Genomic DNA, 13,521 nt, shown 5'->3' with positions numbered 1-13,521 from the left:
CCAGACAGAGACCCATCACAGCCCCAACCCTCCAGCCAGACAGAGACCAATCACAGCCTCAACCCTACAGCCAGACAGAGACCCATCACAGCCCCAACCCTACAGCCAGACAGAGACCCAACCCTACAGCCAGACAGAGACCAATCACAGCCCCAACCCTACAGCCAGACAGAGACTCAACCCTACAGCCAGACAGAGACCAATCACAGCCCCAACCCTACAGCCAGACAGAGACCAATCACAGCCCCAACCCTACAGCCAGACAGAGACCAATCACAGCCCCAACCATACAGCCAGACAGAGACCAATCACAGCCCCAACCCTCCAGCCAGATAGAGCCCCAACCCTACAGCCAGACAGAGACCCATCACAGACCCAACCCTACAGCCAGACCCAACCCTACAGCCAGACCCAACCCTCCAGCCAGACAGAGACCCAACCCTCCAGCCAGACAGAGACCCAACCCTACAGCCAGACCCAACCCTACAGCCAGACAGAGACCCAACCCTACAGCCAGACCAAACCCTACAGCCAGACAGAGACCCAACCCTCCAGCCAGACAGAACCCAACCCTACAGCCAGACCCAACCCTACAGCCAGACAGAGACCCAACCCTCCAGCCAGACAGAGACCCAACCCTCCAGCCAGACAGAGACCCAACCCTCCAGCCAGACAGAGACCCAACCCTACAGCCAGACCCAACCCTCCAGCCAGACTTTACCATCCAGTCAGACCCCCCCCTTCACTGTACAACCAGGATACTAGCAGGCCAAGCTCAGCCACTGACACCAGACAAGGCATCCATCCACATGTGGATACTAGCAGGCCAAGCTCAGCCACTGACACCAGACAAGGCATCCATCCACATGTGGATACTAGCAGGCCAAGCTCAGCCACTGACACCAGACAAGGCATCCATCCACATGTGGATACTAGCAGGCCAAGCTCAGCCACTGACACCAGACAAGGCATCCATCCACATGAGGATACTAGCAGGCCAAGCTCAGCCACTGACACCAGACAAGGCATCCATCCACATGTGGATACTAGCAGGCCAAGCTCAGCCACTGACACCAGACAAGGCATCCATCCACATGAGGATACTAGCAGGCCAAGCTCAGCCACTGACACCAGACAAGGCATCCATCCACATCTGGATACTAGCAGGCCAAGCTCAGCCACTGACACCAGACAAGGCATCCATCCACATGTGGATACTAGCAGGCCAAGCTCAGCCACTGACACCAGACAAGGCATCCATCCACATGTGGATACTAGCAGGCCAAGCTCAGCCACTGACACCAGACAAGGCATCCATCCACATGAGGATACTAGCAGGCCAAGCTCAGCCACTGACACCAGACAAGGCATCCATCCACATGTGGATACTAGCAGGCCAAGCTCAGCCACTGACACCAGACAAGGCATCCATCCACATGAGGATACTAGCAGGCCAAGCTCAGCCACTGACACCAGACAAGGCATCCATCCACATGTGGATACTAGCAGGCCAAGCTCAGCCACTGACACCAGACAAGGCATCCATCCACATGAGGATACTAGCAGGCCAAGCTCAGCCACTGACACCAGACAAGGCATCCATCCACATGTGGATACTAGCAGGCCAAGCTCAGCCACTGACACCAGACAAGGCATCCATCCACATGTGGATACTAGCAGGCCAAGCTCAGCCACTGACACCAGACAAGGCATCCATCCACATGAGGATACTAGCAGGCCAAGCTCAGCCACTGACACCAGACAAGGCATCCATCCACATGTGGATACTAGCAGGCCAAGCTCAGCCACTGACACCAGACAAGGCATCCATCCACATGTGGATACTAGCAGGCCAAGCTCAGCCACTGACACCAGACAAGGCATCCATCCACATGTGGATACTAGCAGGCCAAGCTCAGCCACTGACACCAGACAAGGCATCCATCCACATGTGGATACTAGCAGGCCAAGCTCAGCCACTGACACCAGACAAGGCATCCATCCACATGTGGATACTAGCAGGCCAAGCTCAGCCACTGACACCAGACAAGGCATCCATCCACATGAGGATACTAGCAGGCCAAGCTCAGCCACTGACACCAGACAAGGCATCCATCCACATGTGGATACTAGCAGGCCAAGCTCAGCCACTGACACCAGACAAGGCATCCATCCACATGTGGATACTAGCAGGCCAAGCTCAGCCACTGACACCAGACAAGGCATCCATCCACATGTGGATACTAGCAGGCCAAGCTCAGCCACTGACACCAGACAAGGCATCCATCCACATGAGGATACTAGCAGGCCAAGCTCAGCCACTGACACCAGACAAGGCATCCATCCACATGTGGATACTAGCAGGCCAAGCTCAGCCACTGACACCAGACAAGGCATCCATCCACATGAGGATACTAGCAGGCCAAGCTCAGCCACTGACACCAGACAAGGCATCCATCCACATCTGGATACTAGCAGGCCAAGCTCAGCCACTGACACCAGACAAGGCATCCATCCACATGTGGATACTAGCAGGCCAAGCTCAGCCACTGACACCAGACAAGGCATCCATCCACATGTGGATACTAGCAGGCCAAGCTCAGCCACTGACACCAGACAAGGCATCCATCCACATGAGGATACTAGCAGGCCAAGCTCAGCCACTGACACCAGACAAGGCATCCATCCACATGTGGATACTAGCAGGCCAAGCTCAGCCACTGACACCAGACAAGGCATCCATCCACATGAGGATACTAGCAGGCCAAGCTCAGCCACTGACACCAGACAAGGCATCCATCCACATGTGGATACTAGCAGGCCAAGCTCAGCCACTGACACCAGACAAGGCATCCATCCACATGAGGATACTAGCAGGCCAAGCTCAGCCACTGACACCAGACAAGGCATCCATCCACATGTGGATACTAGCAGGCCAAGCTCAGCCACTGACACCAGACAAGGCATCCATCCACATGTGGATACTAGCAGGCCAAGCTCAGCCACTGACACCAGACAAGGCATCCATCCACATGAGGATACTAGCAGGCCAAGCTCAGCCACTGACACCAGACAAGGCATCCATCCACATGTGGATACTAGCAGGCCAAGCTCAGCCACTGACACCAGACAAGGCATCCATCCACATGTGGATACTAGCAGGCCAAGCTCAGCCACTGACACCAGACAAGGCATCCATCCACATGTGGATACTAGCAGGCCAAGCTCAGCCACTGACACCAGACAAGGCATCCATCCACATGTGGATACTAGCAGGCCAAGCTCAGCCACTGACACCAGACAAGGCATCCATCCACATGTGGATACTAGCAGGCCAAGCTCAGCCACTGACACCAGACAAGGCATCCATCCACATGAGGATACTAGCAGGCCAAGCTCAGCCACTGACACCAGATAAGGCATCCATCCACATGTCTATCTGATCAGGATATTCAGCGCCTTCAGAAAGTATTCATACCCCTTGACCTTTTCCACATCTTGTTGTTTCAGCCTGAATTCAAAATGGAGTAAATCGATTTTTCCCTCACCCATCTACACACAATACCCCATAATGACAAAGTGAAAATATGTTTTTAGACATTTTGGCAAATGTATTGAAAATGAAATACCAATGAAATACCAAAATATCGAATTTGCATAAGTATTCACACCCCTAATCAAAACCCTAAAAATGGAAAAAATAAATTATGTTAATATGATCAGAGTTGACAAATAAAGTCCAACAGCTGGTTTGAGTGCACATTTTGCCGTGATTACAGCTGTGAGTCTTTCTGGGTAAGTCTAAGCTTTCCACACCTGGATTAAACATTTGCCCATTATTATTTTCATAATTCTTCAAGCTCTGTCAAATTGGCTGTTGATCATTGCTAGACAGCTATTTCCAGGTCTTGCCATAGATTTTAAAGTAGATTTAAGTCAAAACTGTAACTGCCACTCAAGAATGTGGAAAAAGTCAAGGGATGTGAAGGTACTATATATGGTTTCATCACAAAATAAAGGCACATTTGTGTTTGGCTGTGCACCGTGTGTGTTCTGAGGGAGACCTAATGACAGTAACTGGACCTGGGACATTGTCATTCTGCAAGAGCGAGGGAGGTTATCACCTTACTGACAAGAGAGGGAGGGAGAGAGAGCGAGAGGGGGGAAGAGCAGGAGAAGAGTGATGAAAGAGAAGGGGGAGAGAGGAGAGAGACTGGGTGGGCATTCTCAGAATGAGGGAAGCGGTAGATCCCCCCCACTCCACTCCAGTAGTTTTATTAGACAGGGTTTTCAAGGGAACAAAGTCTGAGGAACAAGTTTGGCTTTTGAGTGCGCAATTTGGCCGCACTCTCTCTGTGGAGATGGGAGAACCTTCCAGAAGGACTCCTCCTCTACCTCCTCTAGTCAGTGTTTAATTTGAGCTGGATGAGTGCGCAATTTGGCCGCATTTGCAACAAAATATTTTGCTGTGAGACCTGGAGTTTTAATTTAGGAGCACCGGTACGGATCACCAGGAATAGTTTTGTTATGATTAAGCTTTGCTTTACCGCTGCCTCCGAGATCAGTCTTAATTCCTTTGCTGAGTCAAATCCAAGTCCAGATCTACTGCGCTGATTGGTTTGTTTTTATCCAACCTATATCAGTTGTATTACTTGTGAGGCACAGCTGAGTGAGCAGAAATTAAAATAATTTGCATTAAATTTTTATTTTACTGGACTGATGTCTGCATCTGATGGTCAGTTAACGCGTAGGGAGGGAGAGAGCAGCAGAGGGTCCGCCAGAAAGGGTCCGCCAGAGAGGGTCCGCCAGAGAGGGTCCCGCCAGAGAGGGTCCCGCCAGAGAGGGTCCGCCAGAGAGGGTCCCGCCAGAGAGGGTCCCGCCAGAGAGGGTCCGCCAGAGAGGGTCCCGCCAGAGAGGGTCCCGCCAGAGAGGGTCCCGCCAGAGAGGGTCCCGCCAGAGAGGGTCCGCCAGAGAGGGTCCCGCCAGAGAGGGTCCCGCCAGAGAGGGTCCGCCAGAGAGGGTCCGCCAGAGAGGGTCCCGCCAGAGAGGGTCCGCCAGAGAGGGTCCCGCCAGAGAGGGTCACCGTATTATTTCTGCCTGACAAACAGATCAATAAACAAGATCGTGTCTTGAACGCAACCGTCTAATCCAGGCCTATGAGTCTAATCCAGGCCTATGAGTCTAATCCAGGCCTATAAAGTCTAATCCAGGCCTATGAATCTAATCCAGGCCGAAAATGGGAGGTGACCAAGAACTCGATGGTCACTCTGACAGAGCTCCAGAGTTCCTCTGTGGAGATGGGAGAACCTTCCAGAAGGACAACCATCTCTGCAGCATTCCACCAATCAGGCCTTTATGGTAGAGTGGCCAGACGGAAGCCACTCCTCAGTAAAAGGTACATGACAGCCCGCTTGGAGTTTGCCAAAACGCACCTAAAGGACTCTCAGACCATGAGAAATAAGATTCTCTGGTCTGATGAAACCAAGATTGAACTCTTTGGCCTGAATGCCAAGCGTCACGTCTGGAGGAAACCAGGCACCATCCCTACGGTGAAGCACGGTGGTGGCAGCATCATGCTGTGGGGATGTTTTTCAGTGGCAGGGACTGGGAGACTAGTCAGGATCAAGGGAAAGATGAACGGAGCAAAGTCCTGAGAGATCCTTGATGAAAACCTGCTCCAGAGCGCTCGGGACCTCAGACTGGGGCAAAGGTTCACCTTCCAACAGGACAACGACCCTAAGCACACAGGCAAGACAACACAGGAGTGGCTTCAGGACAAGTCTCTGAATGTCCTTGAGTGGCCCAGCCAGAGCCCGGACTTGAACCAGATCTAACATCTCTGGAGAGACCTGAAAATAGCTGTGCAGCGACGCTCCCCATCCAACCTGACAGAGCTTGAGAGGATCTGCAGAGAAGAATGGGAGAAACTCCCCAAATACAGGTGTGCCAAGCTTGTAGCGTCATACCCAAGAAGACTCGAGGCTGTAATCGCTGCCAAAGGTGCTTCAACAAAGTACTGAGTAAAGGGTCTGAATACTTATGTAAATGTGATTTCATGTTTTTGCTTTGTCATTAGATTGATGAGGGAAAAAACTAATATATTTTAGAATAAGGCTGAAACGTAACAAAATGTGGAAAAAGTGAAGGGGTCTGAATACTTTCCGAATGCACTGTAACCTCAGAAGTCCCCCCAGGCTCGGCGTCTCTCTCTCTCTACCTCTCCTGCATGCATGCACACAGTTGCACGCACAAACGCATGTCCCAGTCCTTTCATCCAGGCTGGCAAGGTTTGAGGCGTGTGTGTGTGTGTGTGTGTACCGTGTCACACCAGTCTGTGCTGAGGCTCATTAGGAACAGGAAGTCAACTGGCCCCTAATTACCCACCGGGACAGAGAGAGACGGATCCTCCCCAGTCACCCAGCCACAGGCAGACTCCTCCTCTACCTCCTCTACCCCTCTAGTCAGTGCTTAATTTGAGCTGGATCCTGCCGGAACAGGATCCGGCACCTCTCAGATATGGTTTTGTTCGTTCCGGCACCAACGGAACTTCTCGTTGTATTAATTCTTTCACTGTTCGCAGTGTAAACATTCTAATAAAAGCGGTCAAAATTAAATCAAGTTACCTCCTCGTCATTTCTCCCACCCCCCAGAAAAACCGTCAGGTAAAAGCGCTGTGATCCTTCTGTGTAATCATCCTATCTTGCCACACTGATTCCAGACCTGCTCCCTTTGGAGGTTATAGGGAAGTAACTGGTACTGGTGGTCAGCTAGTGAAGAGGTCCCTACGTAATCTCTTCACGTTGCTAGGCTAGTCTCACTACTGAATTTGAAACGTGGGAAAGCCAAATAAAAAAATGGATAAGAAAAGGCAATCAAGTTTGATGTCGTTTTTCAAGTCCAAAAATCCAGAGAAAGATGGTGAATCGAACCCAGAACGAGCCAGAGGAGAACACGACATTGCTGGAGAGCCTGGGGGAACTTCTGAGTTGAGAATGACACAAATACTAATTTTCACAAAGTCTGCTGCCTCAGTTATGATGATGGCAGTTTGCATATACTCCAGAATGTCATGAAGAGTGATCAGATTAATTGCAATTAATTGCAAAGTTCCTATTTGCCTTGAAAATGAACTTAATCCCCCAAAAACATTTCCACTGCATTTCAGCCCTGCCACAAAAGGACCAGCTGCCATCATGTCAGTGATTCTCTCGTTAACACAGGTGAGAGTGTTGACGAGGACAAGGCTGGAGATCACTCTGTCATGTTGATTGAGTTAGAATAACAGACTGGAAGCTTTAAAAGGAGGGTGGTGCTTGAAATCATTGTTCTTCCTCTGTTAACCATGGTTACCTGCAAGGAAACACGTGCCGTCATCATTGCTTTGCACAAAAAGGTCTTCACAGGCAAGGATATTGCTGCTAGTAAGATTGCACCTAAATCAACCATTTATCAGATCATCAAGAACTTCAAGGAGAGAGGTTCAATTGTTGTGAAGAAGGCGTCAGGGCGCCCAAGAAAGTCCAGCAAGCGCCAGGACCGTCTCCTAAAGTTGATTCAGCTGTGGGATCGGGGCACCACCAGTGCAGAGCTTGCTCAGGAATGGCAGCAGGCAGGTGTGAGTGCATCTGCACGCACAGTGAGGCGAATACTTTTGGAGGATGGCCTGGTGTCAAGAAAGGCAGCAAAGAAGCCACTTCTCTCCAGGAAAAACATCAGGGACAGACTAATATTCTGCAAAAGGTACAGGGATTGGACTGCTGAGGACTGGGGTAAAGTCATTTTCTCTGATGAATCCCCTTTCCGATTGTTTGGGGCATCCGGAAAACACCTTGTCTGGAGAAGACAAGGTGAGCGCTACCATCAGTCCTGTGTCATGCCAACAGTAAAGCATCCTGAGACCATTCATGTGTGGGGTTGCTTCTCAGCCAAGGGAGTGGGCTCACTCACAAAACATCCATGAATAAAGAATGGTACCAACACATCCTCCGAGAGCAACTTCTCCCAACCATCCAAGAACAGTTTGGTGACGACCAATGCCTTTTCCAGCATGATGGAGCACCTTTCCATTAGGCAAAAGTGATAACTAAGTGGCTCGGGGAACAAAACATCAACATTTTGGGTCCATGGCCAGAATTTGTGGTCGATCCTCAAGAGGTGGGTGGACGAACAAAAACCCACAAATTCTGACAAACTCCAAGCATTGATTATGCAAGAATGGGCTGCCATCAGTCAGGATTTGGCCCAGAAGTTAATTGACAGCATGCCAGGGCGGATTGCAGAGGTCTTGAAAAAGAAGGGTCAACACTGCAAATATTGACTCTTTGCATAAACTTAATGTAATTGTCAATAAAAGCCTTTGCCACTTATGGAATGCTTGTAATTATACTTCAGTATACCATAGTAACATCTGACAAAAATATCTCATAACACTGAAGCAGCGAACTTTGTGAAGACCAATACTTGTGTCATTCTCAAAGCTTTTGACCACGACTGTACAGTAATGTCCTCTGCCTCCGAAGTAAAATAACAACAAAAGAGCCCTCAGAAAAAAGTGTTTTGCCCAAACCAAGGCAGCAAGCCTTGTAGACACATCCAGGTTAGAGTTAACACTAAAGAGGACATCCAGGTTAGAGTTAACACTAAAGAGGACATCCAGGTTAGAGTTAACAATCAAAATGAAAAAATAGACTACAGCCAGTCTTCAGAACAGCCTTAGGAGGCTAAACGTCACAGCGACAGGCCCGCTCATGGCTTGGAGCAAGAAACTGACTGTCAGGAGTTAAATGGACTTGACATGGGGAGAGTCGTTGTGGGAGGTTTTGAAAACTAAGGTAGGAACATATTTTTCCTTTACAAACTTGTTCTGTACTGTGAAGTTAATCTGAATATGCGCTTCCATCACAGGCCTATACAGTGGGGAGAACAAGTATTTGATACACTGCCGATTTTGCAGGTTTTCCTACTTACAAAGCATGTAGAGGTCTGTAATTTTTATCATAGGTAAACTTCAACTGTGAGAGACGGAAAAAAAATCCAGAAAATCACATTGTATGATTTTTAAGTAATTAATTTGCATTGGAGGCCTGTATATTCTCATGTGCGTTCTGCTGATACATTTAATTACAAGTTATATTCCGATAGTGATATTTGCTCTACTGCTACATTGTCTTGAAAATTATATGAAATTCTGGTCTTGTAAAGCCCCACAGCTGAATATGTATGCATATGGCTGGTGTTCTGCAGTGAGAGTAGATCATTAGGCTATACTGGCATACTATAGTCTCATGGAGAGTTCTGCAGTGATGTCTAAAACATTTTTGAATTATTCAGCACCTTGGAGAGCGCTGTCCATTTTACGACCATAGATAGTTCTGGTACCTCAGAGGCCCCTGGATAACCCCCCATCCCCCTCACAATGTGTTGTGGTACCCCCCGATAAAGCACTGCCTACAGCACAATAAAGCACTGCCTACAGTTACCAGCCCCAGGCTCCTCCCCTGTACCTCCTCCCCCTCCAGCCTGTCAGTCCTGTAGAGCTCCAGTCAGTAGAGACTGGCCTGTCAGTCCTGTAGAGCTCCAGTCAGACAGTAGAGACTGGCCTGTCAGTCCTGTAGAGCTCCAGTCAGTAGAGACTGGCCTGTCAGTCCTGTAGAGCTCCAGTCAGTAGAGACTGGCCTGTCAGTCCTGTAGAGCTCCAGTCAGTAGAGACTGGCCTGTCAGTCCTGTAGAGCACCAGGCAGACAGTAGAGACTGGCCTGTCAGTCCTGTAGAGCTCCAGTCAGTAGAGACTGGCCTGTCAGTCCTGTAGAGCTCCAGACAGACAGTAGAGACTGGCCTGTCAGTCCTGTAGAGCTCCAGTCAGTAGAGACTGGCCTGTCAGTCCTGTAGAGCTCCAGACAGACAGTAGAGACTGGCCTGTCAGTCCTGTAGAGCTCCAGACAGACAGTAGAGACTGGCCTGTCAGTCCTGTAGAGCTCCAGACAGACAGTAGAGACTGGCCTGTCAGTCCTGTAGAGCTCCAGTCAGTAGAGACTGGCCTGTCAGTCCTGTAGAGCTCCAGTCAGTAGAGACTGGCCTGTCAGTCCTGTAGAGCTCCAGACAGTAGAGACTGGCCTGTCAGTCCTGTAGAGCTCCAGACAGTAGAGACTGGCCTGTCAGTCCTGTAGAGCTCCAGACAGACAGTAGAGACTGGCCTGTCAGTCCTGTAGAGCTCCAGTCAGTCAGTAGAGACTGGCCTGTCAGTCCTGTAGAGCTCCAGTCAGTAGAGACTGGCCTGTCAGTCCTGTAGAGCTCCAGACAGTAGAGACTGGCCTGTCAGTCCTGTAGAGCTCCAGACAGACAGTAGAGACTGGCCTGTCAGTCCTGTAGAGCTCCAGACAGTAGAGACTGGCCTGTCAGTCCTGTAGAGCTCCAGTCAGTAGAGACTGGCCTGTCAGTCCTGTAGAGCTCCAGACAGTAGAGACTGGCCTGTCAGTCCTGTAGAGCTCCAGACAGACAGTAGAGACTGGCCTGTCAGTCCTGTAGAGCTCCAGTCAGTAGAGACTGGCCTGTCAGTCCTGTAGAGCTCCAGACAGACAGTAGAGACTGGCCTGTCAGTCCTGTAGAGCTCCAGACAGACAGTAGAGACTGGCCTGTCAGTCCTGTAGAGCTCCAGTCAGTAGAGACTGGCCTGTCAGTCCTGTAGAGCTCCAGACAGTAGAGACTGGCCTGTCAGTCCTGTAGAGCTCCAGTCAGTCAGTAGAGACTGGCCTGTCAGTCCTGTAGAGCTCCAGTCAGTAGAGACTGGCCTGTCAGTCCTGTAGAGCTCCAGACAGACAGTAGAGACTGACCTGTCAGTCCTGTAGAGCTCCAGTCAGTAGAGACTGGCCTGTCAGTCCTGTAGAGCTCCAGTCAGTAGAGACTGGCCTGTCAGTCCTGTAGAGCTCCAGACAGACAGTAGAGACTGGCCTGTCAGTCCTGTAGAGCTCCAGTCAGTAGAGACTGGCCTGTCAGTCCTGTAGAGCTCCAGTCAGACAGTAGAGACTGGCCTGTCAGTCCTGTAGAGCTCCAGTCAGTAGAGACTGGCCTGTCAGTCCTGTAGAGCTCCAGACAGACAGTAGAGACTGGCCTGTCAGTCCTGTAGAGCTCCAGTCAGTAGAGACTGGCCTGTCAGTCCTGTAGAGCTCCAGTCAGTAGAGACTGGCCTGTCAGTCCTGTAGAGCTCCAGTCAGACAGTAGAGACTGGCCTGTCAGTCCTGTAGAGCTCCAGACAGACAGTAGAGACTGGCCTGTCAGTCCTGTAGAGCTCCAGTCAGTAGAGACTGGCCTGTCAGTCCTGTAGAGCTCCAGTCAGACAGTAGAGACTGGCCTGTCAGTCCTGTAGAGCTCCAGTCAGACAGTAGAGACTGGCCTGTCAGTCCTGTAGAGCTCCAGACAGTAGAGACTGGCCTGTCAGTCCTGTAGAGCTCCAGTCAGACAGTAGAGACTGGCCTGTCAGTCCTGTAGAGCTCCAGTCAGTAGAGACTGGCCTGTCAGTCCTGTAGAGCTCCAGACAGACAGTAGAGACTGGCCTGTCAGTCCTGTAGAGCTCCAGACAGTAGAGACTGGCCTGTCAGTCCTGTAGAGCTCCAGACAGACAGTAGAGACTGGCCTGTCAGTCCTGTAGAGCTCCAGTCAGTAGAGACTGGCCTGTCAGTCCTGTAGAGCTCCAGTCAGTAGAGACTGGCCTGTCAGTCCTGTAGAGCTCCAGTCAGACAGTAGAGACTGGCCTGTCAGTCCTGTAGAGCTCCAGACAGTAGAGACTGGCCTGTCAGTCCTGTAGAGCTCCAGACAGACAGTAGAGACTGGCCTGTCAGTCCTGTAGAGCTCCAGACAGTAGAGACTGGCCTGTCAGTCCTGTAGAGCTCCAGTCAGACAGTAGAGACTGGCCTGTCAGTCCTGTAGAGCTCCAGTCAGACAGTAGAGACTGGCCTGTCAGTCCTGTAGAGCTCCAGTCAGACAGTAGAGACTGGCCTGTCAGTCCTGTAGAGCTCCAGGCAGACAGTAGAGACTGGCCTGTCAGTCCTGTAGAGCTCCAGTCAGACAGTAGAGACTGGCCTGTCAGTCCTGTAGAGCTCCAGTCAGACAGTAGAGACTGGCCTGTCAGTCCTGTAGAGCTCCAGTCAGACAGTAGAGACTGGCCTGTCAGTCCTGTAGAGCTCCAGTCAGTAGAGACTGGCCTGTCAGTCCTGTAGAGCTCCAGTCAGACAGTAGAGACTGGCCTGTCAGTCCTGTAGAGCTCCAGACAGTAGAGACTGGCCTGTCAGTCCTGTAGAGCTCCAGTCAGACAGTAGAGACTGGCCTGTCAGTCCTGTAGAGCTCCAGTCAGTAGAGACTGGCCTGTCAGTCCTGTAGAGCAGCTAAAGTCTACTATATCACCTGCTGGGAACACACACCTGGGCCAGCAGGGCCCCTTATGTACCTGCCTCTGTGTGTGTCTGTGTGTGTGTGTGTGTGTGTGTGTGTGTGTGTGTGTGTGTGTGTGTGTGTGTGTGTGTGTGTGTGTGTGTGTGTGTGTTGGGGCTTCTCCAGTGTCTGGTTAGTGGCCCCTGGCGGCTCCCAACCTTATCATTAGGAGGAAACAAGCTGCTTCCTTGGTCTCCAACTAGTGTTCACTGCTCTAGAGCAGGAGGACGAGAGGGGTGCGTCTCAAATGGTACCCTATTCCCTATTTAGTGCACTACCTTTAACCAGGTCCCACAGGGCTCTGGTTTAAAGTAGTGCCCTATATAGGGAACAAGGTACCATTTGGGATGCAGGCAAGGAGTGTCTTAAATAGAGGGATGGGGTAATGATACACCATCAGGTAGACTGACAGAGAGATGGAGATGGAGACTAGAAAAACTACTTGGGGTGAGGGATAGAGGAGAGAGCGTGAGAGGGTGAGGGGAAGAGGAGAGAGGGTGAGGGGAAGAGGAGAGAGGGTGAGGGGAAGAGGAGAGAGGGTGAGGGGAAGAGGAGAGAGGGTGAGGGGAAGAGGAGAGAGGGTGAGGGGAAGAGGAGAGAGGGTGAGGGGAAGAGGAGAGAGGGTGAGGGGAAGAGGAGAGAGGGTGAGAGGTGAGGGGAAGAGGAGAGAGGGTGAGAGGAAGAGGAGAGAGGGTGAGAGGAAGAGGAGAGAGGGTGAGGGGAAGAGGAGAGAGGGTGAGAGGTGAGGGGAAGAGGAGAGAGGGTGAGGGGAAGAGGAGAGGGTGAGGGGAAGAGGAGAGAGGGTGAGGGGAAGAGGAGAGAGGGTGAGGGGAAGAGGAGCGAGGGTGAGAGGAAGAGGAGAGAGGGTGAGGGGAAGAGGAGAGAGGGTGAGGGGAAGAGGAGAGAGGGTGAGGGGAAGAGGAGAGGGTGAGGGGAAGAGGAGAGAGGGTGAGGGGAAGAGGAGAGAGGGTGAGGGGAAGAGGAGAGAGGGTGAGGGGAAGAGGAGAGAGGGTGAGGGGAAGAGGAGAGAGGGTGAGGGGAAGAGGAGAGAGGGTGAGGGGAAGAGGGTGAGAGGTAGTTTATTTGTTACAACTGCCT

The 13,521-nt window shown here is 51.2% G+C and overlaps 1 protein-coding gene across 1 annotated transcript in view; it reads right to left on the bottom strand.

The window, feature by feature from the left end:
* The window catches only part of LOC311125696 (transcriptional regulator ATRX-like), a gene marked incomplete at its 5' end in the record, with an annotated part of 98,307 nt that overhangs the window by 24,885 nt on the left and 59,901 nt on the right, over positions 1–13,521 (bottom strand). The window lies entirely within an intron of this gene.

This window comes from Coregonus lavaretus (assembly GCF_964263955.1).
Source record: "Coregonus lavaretus genome assembly, contig: HAP1_SCAFFOLD_1107, whole genome shotgun sequence".
In the NCBI taxonomy this organism is placed as follows: domain Eukaryota; kingdom Metazoa; phylum Chordata; class Actinopteri; order Salmoniformes; family Salmonidae; genus Coregonus; species Coregonus lavaretus.
The sequence above is the reverse complement of the archived record's forward strand: the minus strand, read 5'-3'. Positions and strand labels throughout refer to the sequence as shown.